Source organism: Lepidochelys kempii, chromosome 19 (assembly GCF_965140265.1).
Source record: "Lepidochelys kempii isolate rLepKem1 chromosome 19, rLepKem1.hap2, whole genome shotgun sequence".
Classification (NCBI taxonomy): Eukaryota; Metazoa; Chordata; order Testudines; family Cheloniidae; genus Lepidochelys; species Lepidochelys kempii.
This window is the reverse complement of record NC_133274.1, coordinates 9191126-9219050: the sequence shown is the minus strand read 5'-3', so window position 1 is coordinate 9219050 and position 27925 is coordinate 9191126. Positions and strand designations below refer to the sequence as shown.

General features: G+C 45.6%; 1 long non-coding RNA gene across 2 annotated transcripts; it reads right to left on the bottom strand.

Moving 5' to 3' along the window:
- Positions 1 to 311: 311 nt before the first annotated feature.
- On the bottom strand, positions 312 to 27916 carry LOC140900504 (uncharacterized). Of its 2 annotated transcripts, XR_012155646.1 has the most exons (4): positions 27668 to 27916; positions 25346 to 25425; positions 5666 to 5929; positions 312 to 1697 (listed from the first exon to the last, which is right to left on the bottom strand). It is a non-coding gene; the product is annotated as an uncharacterized lncRNA (long non-coding RNA). The 2 variants fall into 2 exon arrangements; XR_012155645.1 differs by having other exon boundaries at positions 312 to 5929.
- Positions 27917 to 27925: the final 9 nt, after the last annotated feature.

Genomic DNA, 27925 nt, shown 5'->3' with positions numbered 1-27925 from the left:
TGAGATCCAGCTCCTTCATTTTGTGCTCCAGCCCAGCCTGGGCACTGATCTAGAGTTGCTAGTTGGCAACAGTCCCCGGTGGTCCATGCACCAGCAGGAGAATAGCCAGAGCCCTGTGTACTCCAGCCACACCTCCTCCATGCACTAACCACCCACCTCAGGTTGGGAGGTGTAGCTGGCTCCCCCAAGATCATTCCCAAGAAGGGACTTGTGGATGGTTTCCCCTCCTTTTCTTGCAGCCTGAAAGCTGCAAAGGGAATGAAACAGCAGAAAGTGCCCTAATGTAGCAATTGTGGCCCATTGGCCTTTTTTTGTCTGCCCCTTCAGCTGAAAAAGTTGGACACCTTTGCTTGATGATTTGGGAACATCAGAAAAGGCAACAAAACACAACACAAACCTGATGTGACATATTTAGTTCTCCATTTTATACAACAATAACACCAGAGAAGTTGAAAAGTTCTTCTTTTTTTAAATTAGGTTAAATTAAGATATGCTGCTTGGTGTTTTTGTTTTTCCAGACAGAGCACTGCCTTCAAGGTGTTTAATTACATTTCTAAAACAATTTAGCACATGTACGAACGCAGAGAACCCAGCCTCTGTACAGAGCCATAATTCAATCAAGGCATAGTCAGCCTAAACTTGAGAAATAGGCATTGAAGGAGTTATAAGGCAGAAAATTATTGTAAAGATGGGGTCCAGCTAGATTATAATTTTTATTTTTATCAGGACTGGAAGTAATAATTTAAAGAAAATGACTCTTTTATGGCCATAAGAAAAATAGAATTTAATATCTACAGTTATAGAAGGAAAACTAGAGTGCGATGGATAGTACTCACGGCAAAACAGTTTGGCACGATAATTAAGTTTATTTGTACAGCCTCCAGCCTATCTTTTAAAGAAGACTGAATTTTTCTCTCACTCTAGAAAGCACTTCCCTCTTAGCTGCAGGAGCAGTTAGGATACATTTCTTGTGCTGGACTATCATTCCGGTTTGCAGACAATAAGTCCTCTCTCTGTTTTAGAACTCCTAAAAACCTATAATTTCTAGACACAACAGCAAGAAGAGGCTATAGAAGGCAGATGGAATAAAGGAGTTGTAATGCTGTCAGACAATTTTAGTTGTATTGTTGTTGGTATTGTCAAAACAATCCTGTTTCAATTGGAAGGAAGGGATACTAGATTTAAGCATATACTTAAAACTCTCTGTAAACCAGACACCTAGTGTGCAGATATTAATTGCAATGTAGAGGTAACGACAACAAAGAACAGGCAGAAATGCCACTTTAAAAGAAATCCTTTGCCTCCAAAAGGACAGTCCATGGCTGACAGAAAGAGGTGCCATTTTTCAGTGCAGTGTTAAAAGATTTCTGTCTCTTTATGTTGGCGTTTAGCCTACTTCATTGTGGTTCAGCTTTTGGGGCCTGATCTTCTGAGATGCTGAGTGCCTGCTGGGAATTATGGGCTCATACTGTTCTCCAGCTTCTATGCTCTTCCCAGTTCATGTTCCCTTTCTCCTGTAGCCCAGCCACTGCAGAGGGGACCATATCCATTTACCTGTCTTCTCCTTCATGAAGCTCCAATGTGCCTTTTTCTTCCCACACAATGTAGAAAGGCTATATTTGTGTAGAGGCCTAGATGAGGCATATAGACCTTCCAGGCCAGCCCACAGACACCTCAGACAGAGTCCATAATTTGATCTGATTGGGAATTGGATAAAGAAATCAACACATTTAGACAGACTGGTGTATATGCAAACCATAGCCAAAGCTTTCCACAATACTGAGATCCAGACACCCTGGGAAGGAGAAAGATCACTCTGTTTCACTAGAAAGACAAGCCCTGAAAGCTTATAGTCACTGAGAGTAGAAGGCACCTGGATGGATATTTGATGCATTGACTTTGGCAATGGAGGATACATAGTCATGCCAACAAAGTTATTGAAATACAGTTGGCATTTAGAGCCCTGAGGCAGCTTCCCAACCAAAGAACTGGCCCTTACAACAAATATACTGGACATTCCTTTGGTTCGTATGTAGTTATATAACTGTTATAACTTGGTATTGTCTCTATGGCTCTTTACATTCCTACAGCATTTTGCCAGTCATGAGGAGCCATGAGGTCGTATTTTATTAAAGAATATTACAGAGTGAGTCACTGTGTTCGCTCTCCTCCCATAGGTACCTTATATTCATTGTTTCTTTGTGCTTATTCTTAACCTGAAATACAAGCCCTCTAAACTAGGAAATACATGTTTTGCTGTATGTGCAGAGAGGGGAAAATCAATGGGCTAGATCCTCAGTTGATGTAAATCAGTGCATCTTCATTGCTGAGGATCTTGCCCAGTGGGTCTAAAAGCTTGACAACTCACAGAACAGAAAGCAGCATATCTGAGACCAGAACCTGTGAATTAAGGAGTATCTGTGACCCTAAGAGTCCCTTAATGCCCACTGCAGAGGACGCCCTGTACTGTAACTCATATTAGGACTGACACACTCACTAATCCCAAGGTTCTATTATCATAATATGTATCCAAAACGTATCGTGTGCGGTATATATAAACTGGTAGCACACTGGTCAGGAATATCATTGTGTGATGGATATATGGATTGTGTATAAAGAATTATATATATGTGCTGGGAATATGTTCTTAAAATGTGTTTTGGAGGCAGTGAAAAATTCAAGTCTGCCCTAGAAAAGGATTGTGGCTTTACCTGGATAACTGACTTGAATACAGGTGGAAGGCAATGAAAGTACATTTACATATAAGGTAAATAAAGCAGTCACGTTAACAACTGAGCACACTGGGGGACAGAATCCGCACCCACAGGAATTCATCCTGACTCCTGAGGCAAAGACAATGGACTTTGAGGAAATGTAAGGGGAGCAAAAAGACATTCTAGTTATCCATCACCTATGGAACAAAGGGTTTGGCACCTTCTGATTCTGTGAACATTGGACCCTTTAACCTGGAGGGCTAGAGATGCTGAGAACCTGATGTAAGTGAGAAAACTGCTTAGGCAAAGTTCATAACTTGCTAAAATTACTTTTTAGTCACTAGAAAGCATAGAAAGTTCATAACTTGCTAAAACGAAGTTTTAGTCACTAGAAAGCACCTTGTTTTGTTTGTAACAAGGCCTGTTTCATTTTCTCGTGCTTAGTATCACTTACATCTCTGTTCTTTATTAATAAATGTATTCTTAGTTTTACTATAAACCACCTTAGTGCTCTTATATTGAAGTATAGAGTGAGTCCCCAAATAACCTGACACACTGGTGTACACGGTGTCTCTTTGGAGGCAGCTAATTTAATAATTTCTGTGAGTGTCACAGTGAGAGGGACTGGACACTACAGAGAGACATCTCTGGAGAACTTGTGAACTGGGGTTCACTGATTGTTACCTGCAAGGCAAGGTTTAGACTGGCAAAGTCTCAAGGCGTTTGCTGGTAAAGTGGACAGATGAGTGTGGCAGGGAGCTCAATCTTGCTAAGGCAGAGAGGTAACAATGGCTTAAGTTTCTGGGCTGCCCTGAGGAGAGCGTCACAGCACCATCATGAGCTAACATGTTTGCACTCTACCTCTAGTACACAGAAGAGATCCATAGTCTGAATTTAGACTGAAGTCCAGGGATATACAGTACAAGCCTCACTAAAAATTTAAATTGCCATTTTCTGCTAGCAGAACAGATAGACATTTTCATGATATAAAAGGAAACAAAAAACAAAACAACCCCTCCCCCCTGTCTCTCTCAAGTGGGCTCATAGGTGCTGGAACTAGGGGTGCTGTTGTACCCCCTGGTTTGAAGTGGTTTCCATCATATACAGGGTTTACAGTTTGGTTCAATGGCTCTCAGCACCCCCACTATACAAATTGTTCCTGCATCCCTGAGTTGGCTTATCAATTTCATAAGCAAAAGGAAAAAAAGTCATTCAACAGCTGAGATAAAAATCTGTTCCTCTTCTACAAAATTCTGGTTTTGGAGAAATCAGATAAAGAGCTTTCGTAACAAGAGGAGCCTTGCTTCAATATGATGAAAGGCTGGGTCTCAGCAGCTCCAAATTGTCCCTTGCCAGAGGAATATAAAACAACAATGCAGAAGTTGTGCAAAACCTGGAACATAACAGGGGAAATTGCATGGAGGAAATAACTGAAATGGCATTACTTCTTTCTCTCCAAGAAATACAGTAGACTGCAAGATTTTTCATCACTAAGGCCAACGTTTTTAGAAGCGACTGGTGAATTTGGATGCTGCACTTTTGGGGCGGTCCCATTTCATACACCCTGCATTTGATTTTTTGGAAGTGCTGAGCACCCACGATTCCAGCTGAAATCAGAGGAAGTGGCAGGTCTCTGTATGGACATGAAAGAGTTTGAGAGGTCTATAAATTCTTGAATGGTACAGAGAAAGTAAGTGTTATTTACCCCTTTACATAACATAAACACAAGAACCAAGGGTCACCCAGTGAAATTAACAGGCAGCAGAATTAAAACATAAGGAAGTACTTTTTCACACAACACACAGTCAACCCGAGGACTTGTTGCCAGGGGATGTTGTGAAGGCCAAAAGTCTAACTGAGTTCAAAAAAGAATTTGTTCATGGAGGATAGGTCTATCAATATCTATTAGCCAAGGTAGTCAGGCACGGAACTCCATGCTCTGGGTGACCCTAAACCGCTGACTGCTAGAAGCTGGGACTGAACACTGGGATGGATCATTCCATAATTGCTATGTTCTGTTCATTCCCTCTGAAGCATCTGGCACCAGCCACTGTCAGAAGACAGGATACTGGGCGAGATGGACCGTTGGTCTCACCCAGTGTGCCCATTCTTATGTTTCTACATACTTTTCAGCACAGCCAGTCTTGGTTTTTCAGCATGACACGGTAAAATCTGAAAACCTTGGGTCAAATCTGTGTCTTCCTAGTGTTAATGTTAAAATGCCATTTAGGGGGACCAGGATTAGTCTCCCTCTCCTAGGGTGACTAGGCATCCCAATATTATCCAGACCATCCCACTATTAGGGGCTTTGTCCTATATAGGCAACTATTCCCCCCCCCCCCCAAAAAAAGTCCCGCTTTTTCATACTTGCTATCTGGTCACCTTCCCTTGTCCCTAAGAAGTTGGTGTTACTAGCTATGTACCTGATTTTAATCTCACAGTGCCATAACTCAGGAGCAAGTCCAATGAAGCCAACTTCAGCCCCTTCTAATATCCCTTTGTGCCACCTGAGTGGAGTAAAGGAACATTGAACCAGCTCCAAAGGGGGTGTTGAGGGTTGCACTAACCTGGGATGAAAAGCGCTACACACTGTAAATGAGAGATCATCGTCCTCACTGAACTCTCCCCTTTGCAATGCAAAGGGATCCATCTTCCAGAGAAAAAGATGTTTTTTCCCCTTCAATTGCAAAGCTCATTTCCCTTAAATCTTAATGGCTTTGAACTCGACTGCTATGATATATGCCAAAAGAAATCAAGGTACCTTGGGGCAATCAAGAGGGATGACTTAATATTTCCATTCCAGAGTATGTCTTAGGGAAAAAGCAGCATTTCCAAAAAGAGTTAAGTCATTTAAACCCTACATTGCAGTTAAAATAGCAGAGTAGAGTGCTATATACTGACTGTCCTCAGGTGACCACTAAAGCTCTGTTAAAATCATTTGTCAACTTTACCGTAACTTCTGCTGCAGGGCAATGCAGGTCAGCCGGTGCCCTTTGGGCAATTATATTAAGATTAATATACAGTTCCAGAGTATTTCACAGCTCAGCTGATCGCAGCCTCTTTCTTTTAGTGATCTCAAACTGCCAGAGTATCGATTAGAGTAAATGCTTCAGATGTTTTGCATGGATGTTGTAGAGTGAAGTAGGACAAGCACTTGAACCAGAGATTTCCAGTGTAAGCAGAATTCAAAGTTGTTTCAGTGAGGCCAGAAAAGCCTGAGGGGGAAAAAACAGATAAGGGGAGTAGGGCAGATGTTTCGCCAGCTAAATATATTTCTTTTCCCTACAGAGGAGAGTAAAAGTTGTCAAAGCTCTTTGCTATGTGTTGCTTTGCCAATTGAGGGAATTACTCTTTCCCCTGTACAGACATTAAGCAATACAGTAAAATAGATACACTGTGGAACTCACATTTCCAGAGTGTGAGTTCCTGTATCAGATCATTAGCATCAAGAAGAGACATTACTTCAGATTTAAAATGATCAGGGTGAAGCATAAGCCAAAGCAATACAAGAAAAATAATATCTTTATTTCCATATCTCCACAGGCTGATATGAAAATCCTCTTTTTTTCTAGTAATAAATAAATAAATACATCTGCATATTCAAAATACAGGGGATGTTTTTATTTTGTAGTCAACTCTTTTTAGTCTTTGTAGAGGTGTCAGTCCCAATGTGCTGGCCAAATTCCAACTCAGCTAATTATAGTCTGCCAACTGTACTCAAGTCCTTCTATCGTTTCAGGTGGGTATGGGATTTTTCGCTTCCTGTCATGAATAGCGGCAGCATTGCTGCATACTGGTGAACAGCGGCCATGTTTCACCCCAGAGGTGGCTGCACTCCAATGGTGAGCAAAGTAATTCTTCGGATTATTATATCTAGGGACAAATGCAGACTGGAGTGAGTGGGTGCAAACACTCAGGGATGTCTCTGGGCCACATTCAGTGGCAACACAAATATGTACACGCATTTAAATAGGTTTAAGTGGGAGAATTGCACATGCTGCACTGATCTGGCATTCAGTGGCTGGGTAAATAAGTGTACTTTGCTCACCAAGGCAACGTAAGGGAAAAGGGATATAGAGAAAAAGCAACAGAAAGATGTATAATAAACGACTACCACACACACTTAACTTATACCCCCACAATCTCCAAACTGAACCTTGTTCTAAATCCATGAGTTGGTTGAGTTCAGGATCCTGACGCAGGGAAGAAAGGTAAGCAGCAGGATACGGACCCTGGACTTCAGGAAAGCAGACTTCGACTCCCTCAGGGAACGGATGGCCAGGATCCCCTGGTGGACTAACTTGAAGGGGAAAGGAGTCCAGGAGAGCTGGCTGTATTTCAAGGAATCCCTGTTGAGGTTACAGGGACAAACCATTCCGATGAGTCGAAAGAATAGTAAATATGGCAGGCGACCAGCTTGGCTTAATGGTGAAATCCTAGCGGATCTTAAACATAAAAAAGAAGCTTACAAGAAGTGGAAGGTTGGACATATGACCAGGGAAGAGTATAAAAATATTGCTCGGGCATGTAGGAATGATATCAGGAGGGCCAAATCGCACCTGGAGCTGCAGCTAGCAAGAGATGTCAAGAGTAACAAGAAGGGTTTCTTCAGGTATGTTGGCAACAAGAAGAAAGCCAAGGAAAGTGTGGGCCCCTTACTGAATGAGGGAGGCAACCTAGTGACAGAGGATGTGGAAAAAGCTAATGTACTCAATGCTTTTTTTGCCTCTGTCTTCACTAACAAGGTCAGCTCCCAGACTGCTGCGCTGGGCATCACAAAATGGGGAAGAGATGGCCAGCCCTCTGTGGAGATAGAGGTGGTTAGGGACTATTTAGAAAAGCTGGACGTGCACAAGTCCATGGGGCCGGACGAGTTGCATCCGAGAGTGCTGAAGGAATTGGCGGCTGTGATTGCAGAGCCATTGGCCATTATCTTTGAAAACTCGTGGCGAACGGGGGAAGTCCCGGATGACTGGAAAAAGGCTAATGTAGTGCCAATCTTTAAAAAAGGGAAGAAGGAGGATCCTGGGAACTACAGGCCAGTCAGCCTCACCTCAGTCCCTGGAAAAATCATGGAGCAGGTCCTCAAAGAATCCATCCTGAAGCACTTGCATGAGAGGAAAGTGATCAGGAACAGCCAGCATGGATTCACCAAGGGAAGGTCATGCCTGACTAATCTAATTGCCTTTTATGATGAGATTACTGGTTCTGTGGATGAAGAGAAAGCAGTGGATGTATTGTATCTTGACTTTAGCAAAGCTTTTGACACGGTCTCCCACAGTATTCTTGTCAGCAAGTTAAGGAAGTATGGGCTGGATGAATGCACTATAAGGTGGGTAGAAAGCTGGCTAGATTGTCGGGCTCAACGGGTAGTGATCAATGGCTCCATGTCTAGTTGGCAGCCGGTATCAAGTGGAGTGCCCCAAGGGTCAGTCCTGGGGCCGGTTTTGTTCAATATCTTCATAAATGATCTGGAGGATGGTGTGGATTGCACTCTCAGCAAATTTGCGGATGATACTAAACTGGGAGGAGTGGTAGATACGCTGGAGGAGAGGGATAGGATACAGAAGGACCTAGACAAATTGGAGGATTGGGCCAAAAGAAATCTGATGAGGTTCAATAAGGATAAGTGCAGGGTCCTGCACTTAGGATGGAAGAATCCAATGCACAGCTACAGACTAGGGACCGAATGGCTAGGCAGCAGTTCTGCGGAAAAGGACCTAGGGGTGACAGTGGACGAGAAGCTGGATATGAGTCAGCAGTGTGCCCTTGTTGCCAAGAAGGCCAATGGCATTTTGGGATGTATAATTAGGGGCATAGCGAGCAGATCGAGGGACGTGATCGTTCCCCTCTATTCGACATTGGTGAGGCCTCATCTGGAGTACTGTGTCCAGTTTTGGGCCCCACACTACAAGAAGGATGTGGATAAATTGGAGAGAGTCCAGCGAAGGGCAACAAAAATGATTAGGGGTCTAGAACACATGAGTTATGAGGAGAGGCTGAGGGAGCTGGGATTGTTTAGCCTGCAGAAGAGAAGAATGAGGGGGGATTTGATAGCTGCTTTCAACTACCTGAAAGGGGGTTCCAAAGAGGATGGCTCTAGACTGTTCTCAATGGTAGCAGATGACAGAACGAGGAGTAATGGTCTCAAGTTGCAGTGGGGGAGGTTTAGATTGGATATTAGGAAAAACTTTTTCACTAAGAGGGTGGTGAAACACTGGAATGTGTTACCTAGGGAGGTGGTAGAATCTCCTTCCTTAGAGGTTTTTAAGGTCAGGCTTGACAAAGCACTGGCTGGGATGATTTAACTGGGAATTGGTCCTGCTTCGAGCAGGGGGTTGGACTAGATGACCTTCAGGGGTCCCTTCCAACCCTGAGATTTTATGATTCTATGATTCCATTAACCACAAGAAAACAAAGGCCAAAAGCTGCTCTCAGTTACACGGGTGCAAATCTGGAGTAACTGAAAACAGAATGTGCCGCGGGAGCCTATTCATAAGGTACTCGTAGGCAGAAGCTCAAGCAGTCCAGTGAGGAAGGAGGAAGAACCCTTGGCAGGGCTGGCTGAGGAGGAGTACTGGGCTGGAGGAAGACTGTATTGGAGTTGGGGCTGGGCAAAGCGTTGATGGATCACTCCAGGCTCCAATTACTCTTACTCCATTGTTGTTACACATCCCTATGCACCGTTGTGTCGTTTGCTCTTTACACTGCAGGGTTAAATAACTGTGCTTAGTAACTAGACATAATACACAGAGTCTAGCTACTTACACACACTCCTGCTCTGAAAAAGTTCTCAACAAAGACAGAGTGCCACCAAAGGGCTTACATGCTGTTTTTAATGGGATACTCCCCAATTCCTATACATGGTGTGTACGAACGGTGAGAGTTGGCGACTGGAGTCAGGCGTTTAGGGTTCTAGCTCCCGGGGCTGCCACTGACTCGATACATGACCTTGAGTCCATCATTTGGGGATTGGTCCTGCTTTGAGCAGGGGGTTGGACTAGATGATCTCCTGAGGTCCCTTCCAACGCTGATATTCTATGATTCTATGATTCAACTGCTCTGTGCCTCTGGGAAATGGGGCTAATATGTAGATCTTCAAAAGCAAGGTGCTATAAAACAGTAAAACTCTTTTCCCTCGCAGGAATCTCCAGCTGCAACATCACACCCAGTACATAAAAAGTCCCATGGAATGCGTAAAGCTTGCATAGCTTGACAGATGTAACCAATTAAACTTCATAGGACATTTCCCTTTCCCATCCCCACCCAAAATTTATAAACAGAATGATGCAGGGGGAAAAAAAACTTCCAAAGATCCCTGCTTAGTCCAAATAATTCCCTTGTTAGAACCCGAATAAAACTGTATAAGGCTGGGGATTTTATATTATATATATATTACAGCCAGAACTAGTGGCCAGGCAATTGAGAAGACACACTTAATAGGTCTATGCTTAAAACTGATGGGTGATGGAATATATTTTTAAAACCAGTCATCTACTGGGCTGCATCATTCATGCATGCTGCACACTGATTAAAGAGGGGTGGAGGCTTTATAACAGAGGCTCAGGCTAGATTGCCAGGCTGTAAAACAGAAAACCTGAACTGAAGCAGATTACAAACATAGAATTATAATCAAAACTGACCCCATACACAATGACAGTTCCATTCAGTCTAGCTAAGAAAAAGAAAAGAGAAAAAGCTGCAACGTATTATCCTCCCTGGCTTTCTTTAAAAATCAATGGAGTTCTAGCCAGGACACAAAACACATTGTACATACCTGGCTGCACAGGCTGCTTGAGGCTCTTCACAGGGGCTAGTTAGCACTGAAAGCAGGGTGTCGTTGACCATTTTACTGCCTGTTAGTAGAGGAAAAGCAACCTCACCTACTTCGATCTTTTTTTTTTTTTCCAGAGCATGTCCACTCAACAGCCTTTAATCTCAACTCACGTTTCTCCCCACTCCCACCACTTTAACTCTGAAGTCTTCTGTCTTCAGCTTGGACTGCAGAGAGGCTACTTCATTGGTCAGGGCCTTATGCTCAGTCTCCAAGGTCTTCTTGCCACTGTTTAGAGTGGAGATGTCCCGTGACTGCTTGTACTTACTCACCACTTCATCAAAGTGGCGATACAGGCCCAGTCTCTTGTTCACCAAGGTGAGAACTTGCACTGTTATGCAGGCCACCTTCATCCTAGCTTCAGCAGCTGGATCCTCGGTGATGGAAAAGTTGAGCCTCACATAGAAGATCACTGTGAAGAACAAGATGTAAAAGGCTCCAACCACCAACAGAAGCTCCTGCAGCATCAGGATCTTGGAAGGTTGTTGCTTTGTGTCTGCGTCAATTTGCCAAATGTTTTTCCAGCTATCACTTTGACGTGAGCTCCAGCATCCAAGATAATCCTCAAGGGTTGTGGGACACAGTGACTGAGTGTAGGTAGGCTGCACACCATCGATATTCAACACACGTGGTAAAGGACCTCACAGTTTAGCTGTCCACTGCTGCCCTTTCAACAACCTACACCAGTGGTAAGTAGCATCTGCACCTGCAGACTCTAAGGCCTAGTCTACACTAAAAATGTAGGTCGACATAAGCCACGTTAAGTCGACCTAATAATGTTTGTTTCTACACTACCGAGTCCCTTCCACCGACTTAAATGGCCTGTAAAGTCGACGTCAGTACTCTACCTCTGTGAGAGGCGTAGCGCTTGATTCGACATCCATGGGTCAACGTGGGGATAGTGTAGACACTGTGTTGTGTAATTCAACTGAATTGGCCTCCAGGAAGTTGCCCCACAGTGCTCCACTGTGACCGCTCTAGAGAGCGCTTTCAATTCCACAGCACGTCAGCCAGGTACACAGGAAACAGCCACTCCCCTGTTAAAGCCCCGGGAACTTTTGAATGTTAATTTCCTGTTTGATCAGCTTGGAGTACTGGCCAGTACAGCTGATCACGGAGACTCAAGGCCACAAATGTGCTCCAGCATGAAGTACACAGGAGGTGGTGGACGCTGACATCTATCCCAGGATGGCGCGGAGCATGGGGGAGAAGGGCTACAGCAGGGACACGCAGCAGTGCCGTATGAAAATAAAGGAGCTTCGGCAAGCGTACCAGAAGACAAAGGAGCTGAACGGTCTGCCCCAGAGACATGCCGCTTTTATGAGGCGCTGCAGGCAATTCTCTGCGGCGATCCCACCACTACCTCAAAACGCTCCTTGGATACCTCCCCGGAGCCCCGGGCGACCTGGAGCAACAGTGAGGAGGACATTGTTGATGAGGAGGAGGAGGAAAATGTGAGGCAGGCAAGCGGAGGATCCGTTCTCCCCGACAGCCAAGAACGGTTTCCAAGCCTGGAGCCCATCCCTTCACAGGGCTAGCTGGCGGCGGAGGGCGATGCCAGGGAAAGCACCTCTGTTGAGTACACCTTTCCAATCAAACCTTAGGGCATGGGCGGCGAGTATCGTAGGCAGGGGGAGGCTGTGCCTCCCCAAACATCCTAGCGTGGCCCCGCCCATGCTCTGCCCCCCGGCCAGGCCTCCTCCTCCTGCAGTTTCCTGCCAGTGCTCTGCCCTGGCTTAAGCCGGCCGCGCTGGTGCTGCGTTGCCCGCCTGGCGCTCTGACTGCGCCACCGGGAGCACCGGAGCGGGGGGCTCTGCAGCCACACCACCTGGTGCTCTAGGGCTGGCCGCCAGGCCCATAAATTGCTGGGAGCACTGCAGCCATGCTGCTCCGCCGCCTGGGGGCTGGGGGCGCTGCTGAGACCTTGCCCCCCCCCCCGGCACGGGGGGCCATGGTGGGGGTGCTGGGCTCCTGCAGGGGAGGGGAGCAGATGGGAAGGGGCGGGGCCTCAGGCAGAAGGGGAGGGGCCAGGGGCTAGCCTCCCCCAGTGGCTGGGTCACCGGCTGCCCGTGTCTTAGGGGTTACATGCTATTATTTTTTTATGTTTAATCTGAACAAAGAAGTGGGTGCAGTGGGTATCGGTGGCCACTCCGGCTACGCAGAGGGTGCTCGCCGAAAAAGACTGTTTATGTGCACGGGGATGGCCCAGGAATCCTCCATGGAGATCTCTAGGAAGCTTTCATGGATGTACACTCTGCAATCCTTTGCACAAGGTTTCTGGGAAGGGCTGCCTTATTTTGTCCAGCACTTAAGACGCTTTCCCATGCCACTCCAGTATTAACACAGCTGGTATCATGGTAGCACACAGCACTGCAGCAGAAGGACCAGGTGTGTACCCAGATGCTTGCAGCATCTGCTCTTTTGCTGCCTCTGTTACCCTTGGGAGAGTGATATTGCATGTGGTCACCTCGGGGAAACGGGGGGATTTTCAATGCTAGCCCTTAAACCTCAAAACAATTCAACAAGTAATCCGCCCCCTGTTTGGTGAACTCTGGGTCACACAACCACACTGTGATGGGGTGAACCCCCCTGCTGGGGTTCCACCTGATGTGCTGGGTCCCACTGAGCCCGCCCTTTCCACCAGCCTGGGTTTCCTCACCCTGTTCTTGCTGTGCTAGGCTCTCAAGCCTTCTCTAGCACACAGACAGGTAAGGCCACACCCAGCTGTAGACACAGACTGAACTCAGCTTTGTGTGGGAGGACTTAGCTAGGGGAATAGCCAGCACTCACATGCACACCTCCTTTGGGGTACAAACCCCAAATAATATGGTCTTGCACTGTATAGAAAGATCTGTACAGGGCAAGCTCATAAAAATTTTCCCCCTCCCTCAATGTGGAGGGAGATATGCACAGCTTCCCCTCCGCCCCTGGATATGAATTGCACAAACTAATGTTTTAGTCCCATAGGGCATTGCAAGCCCAATCCAAAATCCTACTTGGCTACATTCACTGTGTGATAGCTACCCAGACTGCAGTGCTCCATGTGTCGATACAAGCCCTGCTAGCGAGGATGCACTCTGCTGCCACAATGAGCGTAGTGTAGACATGCAAGATCGACTTGCTTAAAAATTGGTGGCTCGATGTCAACTTACATGAAGTCAACTTAACTTTGTAGTGTAGACATGGCCAAAGTAGCAGCATCCAGTAGCCTCTCAAAACATAGATTGGAAGAGCCCTTTAGAAAGCTGCAAGTCCCAGCAAGTACTTGCCAAAGACAACTTCTGGTGGCCTTGAATGCCCCGTAAAGGTAGGTAAGGAAGGCCAACCATGCGCTTTATAAATCTCCCCCAACCTGAGGCTTCTACCTTTTTAGCCCATAAAGTGACTCCAGTTCTGGAATCAGAAGTTTTGAGAGACCAAAGAAGAACTCCTGTGCTCAGACAGGCATTGCTGGGAGTAGGGACAGCAGTAGAAGAAAGCACACTGGTGCAAATGGCTGGTTGCATGCCGAATGTAGACTTAGGGGTAAAGAGAAAATCTCCTATAATTCTAGTGTGTGGAGAATCCATCCTAGGGCCTGCTCACTGAGCTGGACCTGTGCCCAGCTTTGAACCTCAAACCTTGTGAGACAAGGCGCATTTTGCCACAGGCACACAGCATTTGGCTCCAGGATGTGGTGGATTTGCCTTCAATAGAAGATTTCTGTAGCTCAAGCAGAAGCTATGGGCTTGATGCACAAATTGCTGGGGAGGCTCTCTGTGCTATGCACTTAGGTTCCCAGCTGGCCTTAAAATCTATTCTCATTACACAGCCACAAACTACCCTTACAGTTGCATTAATTATTATTATTATTATTATTATTAACAACTGCCAAGAGCGTTTTAGAAATGCAGGTAAAGCATAAGCCCCGTGGCATAATACTAGTTCAATATTCAGATTCCAATTGTAAAGCAGCATTTATTAGAAACCACAGGGAATTTGTGACTTTGTTCACATTGCTTGAAGTTAAGATGCTCCCAGGACTCTCATCAGCTCCCAAAAGGCCATGATGCAATACGGTGCTTGGAATAAGAATCTGAAAGTGAGTTCATTAAAAAAAAAAAAAATCACTTGTAAGAGATTGACTGAACTGCACTTAATTAAAACTGCAGGAGCAAGCGGTAGAAGGAAAAGTTTTTGTGGAACCAGAGGTCCAGGACTCCACCCCGCCCACTCTAAGGAGAGTAACAAATTACAATGATTACATAGTCAGAGCAAATCCTTGTTGCCAATCACAGCTGTTTGTGGAGGCAGAGGATTATACAGATTAACCCTTTCCCAGATGTCTCATACATCTGTGCCGCACTGATGGCAAAACACAGACAGAGGTATGATTTAGGCAATTTTATGATGCTCTGGGTCTGCATTAAGGAAGCTCAAGTGACGGCTGCAGTCACCAGCATCATGCAATAGGCATCTAGAGTTTCCGCAGGCTGTTGGCTAGCCAGATGGAAAACATATGTTTCTTACGCTGGCTTTTGCTGTGAATAAGCAATACTCCTAACTTGTTTACAGCTGCCTCAATCATCTGCTGCTTCCGGGTCAGGTACAGGATTAAAACCACCTGATTTTGAGCCCAGCAACATTGCACTTCCTTGTACAAGATGTACAAAGAGAATTGGAAACACATGTAACTGGGTCGATTTCTTTGAGCCCACAGTGGTTCCTTTGTATCTCACGATCTCAACCAGATTACTCTAGCTTCCCTTAGAATAATCATATCATCGACTTGCATGGCATTATTCAGCCAAGGCACTTGAAAACTTGAAGGAGTAGTTTGTACAGGTGATCCTGTGCAAGCGAAGCTACAGAAACCGAGGTCAATCTTTAGATGGGAGACCTTGAAGCAGCAAGTGATTCAACACACGTCATTCTTCCCTAGAGTTAGTACCGAGCTGCTGGCTCACTACATTGGTAGAGGACACTGCACCATCGAAGCTGCCTCTTAACTCAGATGCAAAACCTATTCAAGATTGCATGGAATTTCCCAGCTCTGTCCCAATAGTAATAATGCTGGTATTCATTATTAATGAATGCCTTGCTCTTATTGATATTTAAAAACACTTTACAAAGGATGTCAGTCTCATCCATATTTTACAAATGGGGGCACAGAGCAGGGAAGTGTCTTGTCCAACATGGCACGGTGAGCAAGTGGCAAAGCCAGAATTAGAACCCAGACCTCCTAGGTCCCAGTCCTGTGCTCCGTTCACTCGACCACACTGCCTTTCAAGAGAAGGCTTATCTTTACCCCTAGTCAAATGCAGATAATCATATTCTGCTTATTTACACTGCCTTTGTCCTTCACTTCTTGGCTTAAATGGTAGAGCGGTGCTGCTGTGTGTTACAAGCGTCATGCTCATGGCATGTTCCTATAACCTACTCATTCAATAAACAAACTGCATTTTTAATAAATTAAAATCACACACTCTTAAAGAAGCCCATCACAGGTACAGAAGCTCTCTCGTATGCAGACAGCGGAGCTTGATATCCAAGCTCCATAACTAGAGGATGCCCTCTGCATTAAGGGAGGCTAGGGTTGCCGTCAGCCCTCCAGCTGTCAGGATGGGCACCCGTCTACCATGAGTTACGATCTGCGATGATGCTCAGAGGCACAGGTCGAAGAAGAAGCCAGGCCAAGCCCGTGCAGGACTGCAGCAAACCTGGATGCACCCGAGTAGTCCGTTAAGCCTCGTCCAGGATCTATGCTCAAGCGGACAAGGAAGCAGGTGCAGGAATGGATGCCTGACTTCACCGAGTGCGTTAGATTCTCTTTCCCACCCAGGATTCCATTCTGTAATGACATTTTCTGCTGTGTGGCAACACGGATTGCCCATGTACGGTAAAGGGCAAGTAGCACTCTTGTCTGAGTAGCAAAGGAGTGGGGAATAGATCAGTTGTGGTCTTGCACCCCAGCCCACAGGAGTGGGGTTTCCGCCCCCAACCATGAGCAGAGCTTTGAGGCGGTGCAACAAGGCACCAAAGGAAAGATCCAAGGACATTCAGCTTAAGTGACAGAGTAACTACCAGCTGTAGAGATAGCAATGTATCTTATTTATTAATTATCTGAGTGGCTGAATCTCATAGGAAGGTGTGGCTCTTAGTCAAAAGAGGAACACCTTAACAAAAATGCGTAATATACTCTACTTTTAACACTGATCATTAGAGGGAGGCTAACGCCTACTTGCATACCATTTCTTGTATCATTTCATGATCTGCTCCCAGTGTTTTTTATTCTGTGTGCTTACTTTTGAAAGCTATTTTACATGCAATACGAGCCTGTAGAGTTAATAAAACCAAGAGAGAATGAGCTGGATTATTTTCTGGCTCATGCATCTTCAACAAAATTACAAGTCCCCATTTTAGAATCTTTATTAAAAGGTGATGCTAGGTGAGCCATAAAGGAAACAGAGGGACTTCCAGATCCCAGCCTGATCTGCAGGTCTGGCAGGGTTGTGTCATTCATACCCTTCTTCCTTGTCAATCACCCTCCCACATGACTTTGCTTCCTTTCAGTTGCAAACTGAACACGCTTGATCAGAAAATCACTGACAGAATACACATTGTTCCCATAACAGCATGCGTACAGACATCAGTAACTATAACCACACTAAAACTGAAAGCTTCATCCATGAAAACGGCACCCTTGAAACCTTAGGTGCCCTGGCCACACTTTTCTATTGGTGCAATAAATTACTCAAACCTTTACAAAAAGAGCCCACTTCCCTTGCACTTTGAAGATCATGTTTCGCGTTGACCTTGCTGAACGACAGTCACTTCTCCCTGAACGAGATTTTGTTCTGCAAGACTTGAGCCATAAGTAATATTTATAAAGCACCGCTCATTCCCCAGCAATTTGCAAATAGTCAGTACAAACATCACCTCTGAAATGCAGCCATCATGGGGTAGAAGTTGAATGCAGTAGACAATTAGTGTAATGCACACTTCACAACACTGGGGAAGATACAGGAACCCCAGGGGGACAAGTAGAAACCTCTGGTATTAAATATGCTATAGGTTTGGTTAAGGTCTCCTTACTATGCGCAAGTAGATTTATTAAACCTGCTTTCTTAACCTAAACTATCTAACAGTGCCTATAAATCCTTTATTACTGTCATTTCAGTTACAATACAGGAACTGAATGTGGTTCAAAGGGACTCTCAACTATTTTTGAAAAATCATCCCTTTGCGTCTGAACATTTCCAACCTACTAGTAATACAGGGAGCACTTATGAGTCCTTACAAGCGAAAGAGATAAGAGGAAAACATCTCCCTTTTCCCTCTAGGGTCTTTATGTCATACATTTGACAGCACTTTGGTTTTTGTAGGTGTTTTTTTTTTTTCTTTTTTTTTTACAGTAAGGAGGAGAGAATTTTTTTTTTTTTAAGAGAATATGAAACTGATTGTAACAGTACAAAAATTAGCAGGGAGACTTTGAGACAGACTTTTTTTTTTTTTAAACTGATTGGATTTCAAAATGACAGCCATCCATTGAAGCTGGTTTCTGAGGAAGATGTCTTAAAAGAACTTTTTTAAAAAGAAACAGAAAAAGATTGCTTCTTAGAGTGCCCCTAAAGGCAGGATCAGACAATACGCATAAGAAGTTTCGCCACCAAAAAAAAAAATTAAAAAAAAATTCAGGGCTCCAAAGCCATTTGTGAATTGGGGTCAAATTCAACTCTTAGTTTCAGCCAACATTTAAAAAAAAAAAACCACAAAAAAACCCCACAATGTTTTATTTTGACCTTTTGTTTCAAAGCCACATTTTGTTTTCAAATTTGGCAAAGTAGGGAAAAGGCACCTGAAAATAGCTGAATGAAAATTTAAAAAAAATATCCATCGACTTTGAGGGTTTTTTTTAAATTTGATACTTTTTTGAATTGGTTTCAATTTGCCTTAAATCTGCATCTCTCATTCCCATTTGGGGGCCCCCAAAATTGGAAAAAAAAAATTACTCAGCTCTGTTTCAGAGTAGCAGCCGTGTTAGTCTGTATCCACAAAAAGAAAAGGAGTCCTTGTGGCACCTTAGAAACTAACCAATTTATTTGAGCATAAGCTTTCGTGAGCTACAGCTCACTTCATCGGATGTACAAGCTAGGTATCCTTACTCCTATATAGTAATCCAAGTGGAGACAGCAAGCCAGACTCTAATCTCCGTTACATCAGTGCAAATCCACTGTCTTCAAGGGAGTTATTCCAGCTTTACACTAGGGTAACCTATAGGGGTTTACTTGCACAAGTAAGGGTTACACTTCACCATTGAAGATTGCAAGATCATGCCTGAAAAATCATTCTGGCTAACAAAGATGGTGGCAGTTAAGTGTAGGTTTTTCTAAAGGCAGCATGCTGCTGGAGAAAAACTCTGTATACACAGTTTTGCAAAAAAAGGGGGAAAACCTATTAAAAACCCACACCTGTAGGACTGTTTCTGAAAAGCATGTGATGCCACTCTTGTAGGGAAGTGATCAGCCTGTAATAATGTAGATGTTCTTGTTGCTATGGGTACATTTTTTAGAAAAGTGACACATTCCATTATAATTTAAATTTCCAGTAACAAAAAAGCTAGCACAATAATAAAAAAAGCCAGAGACATAACTGCTTTATTTGTTACTGTCAGGGATAAAATTGCCCAGGCTGAAGAGATTTAATACTTTCACACATTTTATTACATTAATTAGACCTAAAGCTCATACAAATGGGCATGTAATCAGGAGGCCAAAGACTTAACTCTCAGGACGTCAAATTAAAATTCATGCCACTAAAAGGGGCAAGGGGGGGGTGTATTTAAACCAAGTCCCCAGTGGGCAGCAAGTGTGGGGCTGTCATTGAAGGATTCAGATGGGGACAGGGAGGTACAAAAGTGTAGCTGGAATTACTTTTTGGAAAGCAGCATAATCATTAGTGGGAAGCGAGGATCGTTGCTGGAAGTGGATTTACCATGAATGTGACCATGGCAAGCCAAGTCAGAAACTCGATCTGCAGCTAGCATTGTAAAACCAGTTGGCACTGAGTTGCAGTGTTATCCCTTTAGGAAAGCCCATCACTTCCTAAAGAGGATTAGGGGCAAAGGCCAAACTGGGGAGGTGCGAACTAGCCTCTTAAGTCTCCTTCGGAGTCTCAACTTTCATCAGAAGCATGAGGCTCTAGCTGTTATCTTTGCAAAGAAAATCTTGTAAATGTGACCTGGGTGTACCCAACGCAGAGATAGCCGCCTGAACATGCAGAATGCCTGAAATAAATATCAGAGAGGTGTGAACTGATCCATCCATTTCCATGGGTGTGATCAGATGCCAACACTAACTTTAAACACTGAACACGATCACCCTACAGGACAGCCTGAAAGAAAGGAGAGGAAATATATTGTGAAAAGTTGTTCAGAGCAGACTGTAGAGTGGACCACAGATTAGGCCTTTACCACCACAGAGCAGGGGAGTCAGATGTCAAGAGTTTGGGGGGGAAGGGAGGGGGAACACTGCCCTCTACATTCTAATTTGAAGGACACAAGACAATTTCTTGGCCAACACATGCCAGTTCCTCGGTCACTGTTTAAAAGAAACATTACTTTTTTTTTTTTTTTTTTTAAACCCTATAACATAGTAGCAACCTGGCTGAAATGGCTGGTCAGTCCTGTCACTAAGGCCAGGTATGCATAGCACTACACCTGCCTCTCTCTCAATTAACACATCTTACCAGGCGGTGAAGAGACATTTGCTGAAGACACTCAGACTTGTCAAAGCAGCACTAGCTAACAGTAACTGTTTTGCCTTCCTTGATCTGGTCCCCCTGCGAGGAAAGAGGGATGGGGGTCAGAGCTGCAAACAGATGCTGCGTTGAGGCTTTTGAGTAGGTGCCTGGTTAGAAAAAGAGAGTTTGGCCAGGAAACCTGCTTCTGTACCTGAACGCAAGGTACCTGCCCAGCATAGCCAAGCTACAGCTGATGATGCTCCTTACACCGGCTCTCCAGCTAGCTTGAGCCAAAGCCCACTGCAGTCAATAGGAGCCTTTCCAATGAGCTTGTTGAATTTGAATCAGATCCTTCATCACCACTTTTCTTCCACCTTTCACAAGGAGTGGATAACGGCCAGATAAGTGATAAATTACAAGCGTTAGCAAGCATGCTTAACATCAGTACTTCCTCAGGTTAACGTTTCTGAGCCTGGATCTTTGCTGATCTCTTTCCTCCTTCTGTGGAGGAGGGAAACCACCCCAAAGATTCTGATGCAGTCACACAAAGTTAATTAGAATTAGCCTAAAATCACTATTACCAGGGGGGAAAGAGGGAAGGAACAAGTCTTCTTCCTGAGACTAGAGCAGTCGCCAATTTGACATGAAACATGCACATTGGGTCTTACAGACACTAGCTTATGTAACCACAGGAATCTCCAAGAGCTTTCCCAACAGGACTCAAATACCGTGGCAATGAGTAAGGCATAAGAACCTGAACGGAACACAAGGCTCTGCTTCCATCTTCCAGCCAAGGCTGTAAATGGTGCTTGGTTTAATACACCGCAGGAGAGCTCCATGTGCCCTTCCCCACCCCGTATCTGCAATTTTGGCTTCCCTGCAGTTCTCAGTAAGCTGCGCCTTTCTGTCCTGCACGTGGACAGCAGCAGCTTGACCAGCTTATGATTCTTCGTGTGTGTAGAATGACTTTGGTCCAAACCTTAACAACAATCCCTAAAATCTGTGTGTGGTTGGCATGAGCAGCCCGGGGGGGGGAGAGGGGGGAAAGAGGAGAAAGAAGAAAAAAAATGAAAGAGCAAGACAGCAAACAGGGGATTTTCAGAAGTACTTAGCATCAGCCTAACTCTTCTCTCACTGAATGCAAGGGGAAGAGTTTAGGCTTTTTAAAAATCCCACCACAGCTACCAGTTTGTACAAGAGACTTCAAACATTCTACCTCTCTCCTGCTCCAGGGATGTTTCTTTTAAGTGACTAAGCTTTCCCTTAAAAGGCCAAAGGTTATAAAGGGCCAAAAAAAAAAGGTCAGGTTTTCAAACGTGGCCTCTAATCTTGGGTATCCAACTGGAGACTCCTAGAGCTTGACTTCCAGGAATTCTGGGTGTTGGAGGCTCAGCACCCCATGGGGGCACTATGTTCAGAGCCTACACAAATAGAAGTTTAAAAAAAACCCTAAACTACTCTTGCTGGAAGGTCGCAAGATAAGTTATTCTGAATTTCAGGAGATAAAGTGCTAGAACTTCAAAACAGGGAGAGGCAAAACAGGTTGCTCCCTAATGCACAACTCACCCCATCTTACTCTCTGCTGACTCTTCACAGACTGCTGCTAGGCCCAGATCATGCTTCCCTACATAGCCTGCAAGCTGGATCAATGGGGGAAAAAAACCACCAAACAAACCCTGAAGTTCAAAGTGATTGCTTACAATTTTAAATACACCATACTGAGGAAGGGACAGAAATCAGGCATGGAGGTCTGAAGTTGGGCTCCCCAAAAGTCAAATAGCTACTTCTGCAAGCGTTGCCCTGAGGGTGCAGTTGACCAGACACAGGGTAGATAAGAAATGGAATCCAGCTGGGTTCTTTCCTAAGCTTTCCCCTGCCCATCTCCTTGAAGCAAGCAGCTATTCTTGCCCAGAATGCTTCACCTGGTCACTTAGAAAAGTCCTTTTCCTAGGCTGTCATCCTAGCTCTCCTTCTGCTCAATGAAAGGAGCAAGTATATCTTGTTAGTCTCCTACAGATTCTTACTGGTGAACCTGCTATCATAATTACTTGCGCCATAAAGATTAGTAACCCTCTGGTCAACAAGTATTACCTAGAGCCAAGAACAGAGTGCTCCTTCCCACCAATTTTAGTATCTGACATCGAACTTGAATCTGAATTAGCAAAGAAGCCTCACTTCATAAAACCGGTTTCAAGCCTTCAAACTTTCAGGAGACTGGGGAAGGCAGGGTACATGCAGTGGGAAGAAGAGGAAAAAGAAAGTCAGCAGGACAAAGCCTGAGACCCTTGCTCTATTAAACAGACCTTGACTGCAGAGAGAATCTGTGCAAGAACAAAGGGCCCACTTCTCCACCCACACTAATGTAACACCCTTGTCTATGGAGCTGCTCTCAATGTATACCGGTGAGAGAGGAGAACTGGGGCCAGAGTACAAGCAAGAACTCCAGCTTTAGCTCACTATTTCTCACCCACCCCCCCAGATGCTGGTACTTTAACAGTCCCTTTTCTTTAGTAACACACAATGGTCTACTTGCGCATGTGTTCCCTTGGGCATGCATGTCCATTCCCACTCTTGTTGCCAGGTACCTTCTAGCTCCCGCTGGGCTCCGTTCACAAAGTGGTCTCTCACAAGGCGTCCCTCTTTCTCCAGCTTTTAATAGTTGGACGGCGTCTCTTCCTTTTCCAAGCCTAATATGTCATCCTCACGCCAATTACCAGTGCCACTGATTTCCTTGTAGAACGGTGGGGGATGGGGGTATTTTGTACGGGGTGTGGGGAAAAGGGAAGGTTTGTTGCGGTTCTCCATTACCCTTCCCCAGAACCTTAGAGGAGAGGTACTAAATAAAGTAATGCAATATTAAAGACAGACCCTCCTGTCATAAGTCGCATCTACTCACTTCTGATAAACGGGGAAGGGCCTCCAAACACCTGGCTGATTTGCGAGAGGAAGCAAGAGGCCAATTCTCATTTGCACCCCTGCAACTTCCTAGCCTTGACCCCTACCACCTCCATGTGATCCCCTATGTGTGGCATGTCCTCACGAAGCTCATTCCTACCTTCCACTTCAACCGCAAGGCACAATTCTACCTTCCTTCTAAAGACAGACAGACACAACCTCCCTTCAAAAAATAAATAAATAAAATCATCCTATCCAAAAAAAGGCTAAACTTCCCATACAATTCTTCTGTTTCATCTCCTCTCCCCAGAGCAAGCCACACAGGGCAGATGTTAGTCATGTTGCTTCATGACCAACGGGAAGGTGCTCAGACATTACAGCAATGAGGACGTGGCAAGAACCGCAAAACAGAATTCCCAAGGTTCCTACCGGGACAGCATTGAAGACCTTCTGTAACGGGGCGCACTCACCTCTCGTGAGTGCCCCCCTTGACCAAGTGCGAGTGCCTGCACGCTGTTTGTCCCTGCTCCGGGATAGAGCAGTGCCCTCAGGGCTCCTCCCTGGTGACAATGCGTTTGCCCTTTTGGGCTTTCTGGCTACAGTTCTCCAGCTGGGCCACTATAGTTCAGGTCCCTCTCTGGGGTGCCTCAATGTTCAGGCCACTTCCCCCCAGTGGCCAATGTCAGGGACCCAGGCCTGCCCCCTACTCTGGGTCCCAGCCCAGGGACCCTGTAGATATCAGCCATCTGCCACATCCCTGTAACTGCATCACACAGCTTCCCTAATCCCCTGGGCCACTTCCCCTGTCGGAGATTCTGCAGCTCCATCAGCCAGCCACACACCATCCAGGCTCCTACATCTCCAGCAAGGAACTGAACTTCCGCCCTGCAGCTCTTCTTATACTAGGCTGCTGGGCTCCGATTGGAGGTGTCCCACACAGGCACTCTAGGCAGCTTGGAGGACTCTTCACTGCCCTTTTTTGGGGCAGTGTGTGGCAAGGGACACGAGGCCTCCAGCAGGGGGCCTCAGTCTGATATACCCAGTCACACCTTCCTTCTGCCATGCGGTTTACAGTGAATCAGACTGATTTGTAGAGTTGGCTGTTCTCCTTCTGCTAACTGCCCTGTATCTGTTTATTCCCAGGCTGGCAGCTCTTTGGAGCAGGGACGCTTGAGTATTTGAAAGACATCTAGCACCTAGGAGATGCTACTCTGAATAGAGAGTTTGATGGAAATGCAGCTCAGTTACATTGGCAAAAATGAAAGACGAACTGGAGCCAGAGAGAACAGAGGCAGGTGGAGGAGAGCCAATTTAAATTTTCCCCCTCAATAGAAAAACAGGAAGCCTCCACACTCAACCCCTTGGGAATTTCATCAGAAGTAAAGCTTTGGTTGTCAAAAGTACTCAAGGTTTTTTGTTTTGTTTTTTTTTAAGTTTTTGGTTGCTAAAAAAAAACAAACCACGACATTCCGCCACACCCCAAATTTGGATGAACGAAAAAAAAATCTTATGGCAAAAAATTTTGTAGGGGAAAAAACCCATCAGTAAATTCCCGATAATTTTTAAGATGGAGACACTCACAGGAAGATGGCTCAGTTGCTTTGAGTGGAGGGCATATACAGTTCTGTATGGACTTAACACAGGGGATTTTTCCTCTTACAGCTGAAGCCAGGAGGGGAAGAAGCCTTTAACTATCTCTCTAGAACATATGCAGTTTTAGTGTCACCTGCCAAGAGAAGCTTTGGAAAAGCAGATTGCTAATGCTGTTTTTTTCCTAGGGTCTCCTCCTGCAATACCTTCTCACACGGTTAAGTGCTGGAGCTTGGATGGCATTCAAAAGACACACTCTTGGGAAAAAAAAAGGTCACGTCAGCAGTTGCTTGCTGACCCATGGTTAGTTTCTCGTGGGACTCCCCCTTTCTCTGATCCAGGTAGGAATCTGTCAGCAAGCATAGCCTTTGGAAAGCATTTTTCCCAGTTCAGTTCCCACTGGCTCCAAGAAGCGAGGGCCTATCAGTGGGGTCTGGCAGCTTACTATGGTTGCAGACCTCAGGTCACGCAAAGCTGGAACGTAACAGAATAGATCAGTACTCAACCCAAGTCCCCCACTGCCTACACTACCCCACACCCTGTCACGAAGCACACACATTGTGAAGCACGCGCAGGGAAGGAAATGACCTACCTCGTAAAGCAGAGCACACAACCGCTCCTCTCCGAAAAACACCTTGAAGGGCAGCTATGTTCCAGACACTCCAGGGCTAGCTATAAAGAAAATACACTTCTCAGGAGCTCAGATTAAATGTTGCTCTTTTCATTTGTAGTTTTTAAAAACATATGGTCTGGATCAGATCACCATAGCCTGCAGCTCTCACCTCAACCATAGCGTGAATTTACAAATTCACGCCAGCTTTTAGCACGCCAGGAAGGGGGGGTGCGGCGGATTAAAGCTTAAGACCGAGCAGCTGCAATGCTAAAAGCTCTGATCACGAACAAGACAACTTTACGCCCGTCTGTGACACCTGCCATCAAAGGATCACAAAGCACTTGACTGACATCCATGAATTGTCTCTCACGGCTTCTGTGAGGTTGGTATTACTCCCATTATACAGATGGGGAAACTGAGGTTGTGGCAGATCTGGGAAGAGAACCCAGATGTCACGGTTCTGTGGCTGAGGCAGTAGACCATGCTTCCTCCTAGACAGCAAGGTATAGCCCTACCCAGTGCTTAGTGATCTGAAAAAAGTGGGGTTTTGGGCGGGGGAGGGTGGTCCTATCATATTCTGGGAGCAGCAGCTTTCGCAAGACAGCACTTGAAGAGCATCCTGGGTTGCATAAAGTTGTTTTCGGGTCAGGTCTGTGACCCCTTTGGATACCCTCCCACCCACTTCAAGCACTAACATTATCCTCAGCTGTAGACAGAGTTACAGGCTGTTTGAGTGGAAGACCGGGAAGGAGCTTTACTACCATCACTATGGGCCATCAGAGGCCTTCAACAGCATCTCCCCACCTCCTGTCCTCCATTGCTCTCCCTCCTCTCCAGCAGCCACCTCCCCCTCGCCTCCCAGGTCCCCGAGGACAGCCCACACTTTCCCTCCTCCCTTCCACCCACTCGCCTCCCAACCCTGGCTGCCAGGGACACACACCAAGCTCATGCTACAAGAGACAACAATCCAGCAGCTGAGCAAATAGACTAAATTTGCTTGATGTTGTCACCTTCCAAACAGATTTTTAAAGAGACACATTCTCACCAGCAAGCCAATTTGTAAGCCTCACACTCATCTACCCAGTGAGCAGAACACCATGTGGCCTGGGTGTCTAATCAAGACCAACTCAAAAGATTGGATGAGCCACTCTGCAAACACCCCCCTCCCCAGCCAAGATGTCCGATAGGACCTCGTATTCTACCCAATTTGTGATCCTTGAAAGGCCCCTCCATTTTCAGAAAGGGGCAAGCAGCCCCCCTCTGAAGAGGGCCCTGTCTTTCTTTGGACAATCCCCTGCACACTGTTGGCAATGAGGTGCCTCCTTCGGCTAAAGCTGCTCATATTCCTTTCCGGAGACACTCCTTCTGCGAGGAGCACTCTCACGGGAGCAGTTTGGCAGCTACAGCCCAATGTGGGGGCGCTGCCCAGATTGGCAATTCCTACTAAAGAGCCACACCCCGATCATTTATAGGCAATACCACGGTATTCATGGTGTGCTGGGCTGTAAATGAGATGGGGTCCCCCCTTGTGTTAGGCACTGTATATGCGCCTGGGAAGAAGCCTTCTCCTCACAATCTAAACGTGACAAAGGATGCATCAGACCCATTTTATGGATGGGGAAGTTGAGACAGCAGCTTTTGATACATTTGCTCAAAGATATCACAGTCTGTGGCAGAGCTGGGAGAGGACCCTGAATATTCCTGCTCCCCTGCCAGTTCCTCATCCAGTGCTTGAACTGGAAGACTATTGTGCACCCCCCCCCCCAAAAAAGCTAAAACTTGTTTCATCAGCACCTCTCCATTCTGCCAGCCCAGAGGCCTTTTGGCAAGAGCCCATTTCTCAGAGGCAATGGCAATGAGTATTGCTGGCAATCCACATTCATAGAGAAACTGGCATGTAGGCTCCTGCCATCTCCCCGCTCCTTTGGCTTGGGGACGAGGCGTTTAAGTCCGTAGCTGTTCCATACCCATGGGGATACAGATATAATTTTTTGCCCTTTTCTTTCAGAGTATTTTAAGTCAGCCAGTTTTTCCAGAGAGCTGGACTCAGTGTTGCAGACACACAAAAGGCTGGCCATTACTTATTTAACATTGTGGGGGGGCTGGACCTAGCGAAACACAATAGATTTAGACGATCGTAAGTACAGGGCACTTTGTCAGAGTCAGACAAGGTTATGCCAGCAGCTAAAGAAGTCGGCTACCTACAGTCCAGCTCGGGCTGTCTGCAGGTTTTTTTACCTACACAGGAGCTCTGTGGCAAGAGATTGAAGATCCATGTATACTTAGCTTCCTTGTTCATACCTGCCAACATCTGCAGGATGCATCAAGTCATTAAGCCCTCTGTACCGTTCGCTCCAGCTCACAGTGACAAAGCCAGCACTTCAGAAGCACAGCTGTCCCAGGCACTTAAAGCCGAACGATCACTTCAGCAGTAGCAGAAGGAGAAGGATAAGGAATGTCTCATCTTCACTACAGACAAGCTCCCTCATCTCTAAACACTTAGCAGACTGCACCAAGCATTAGACTGTGCATGGGGCTAGCTGGCTTATCACAGGATTT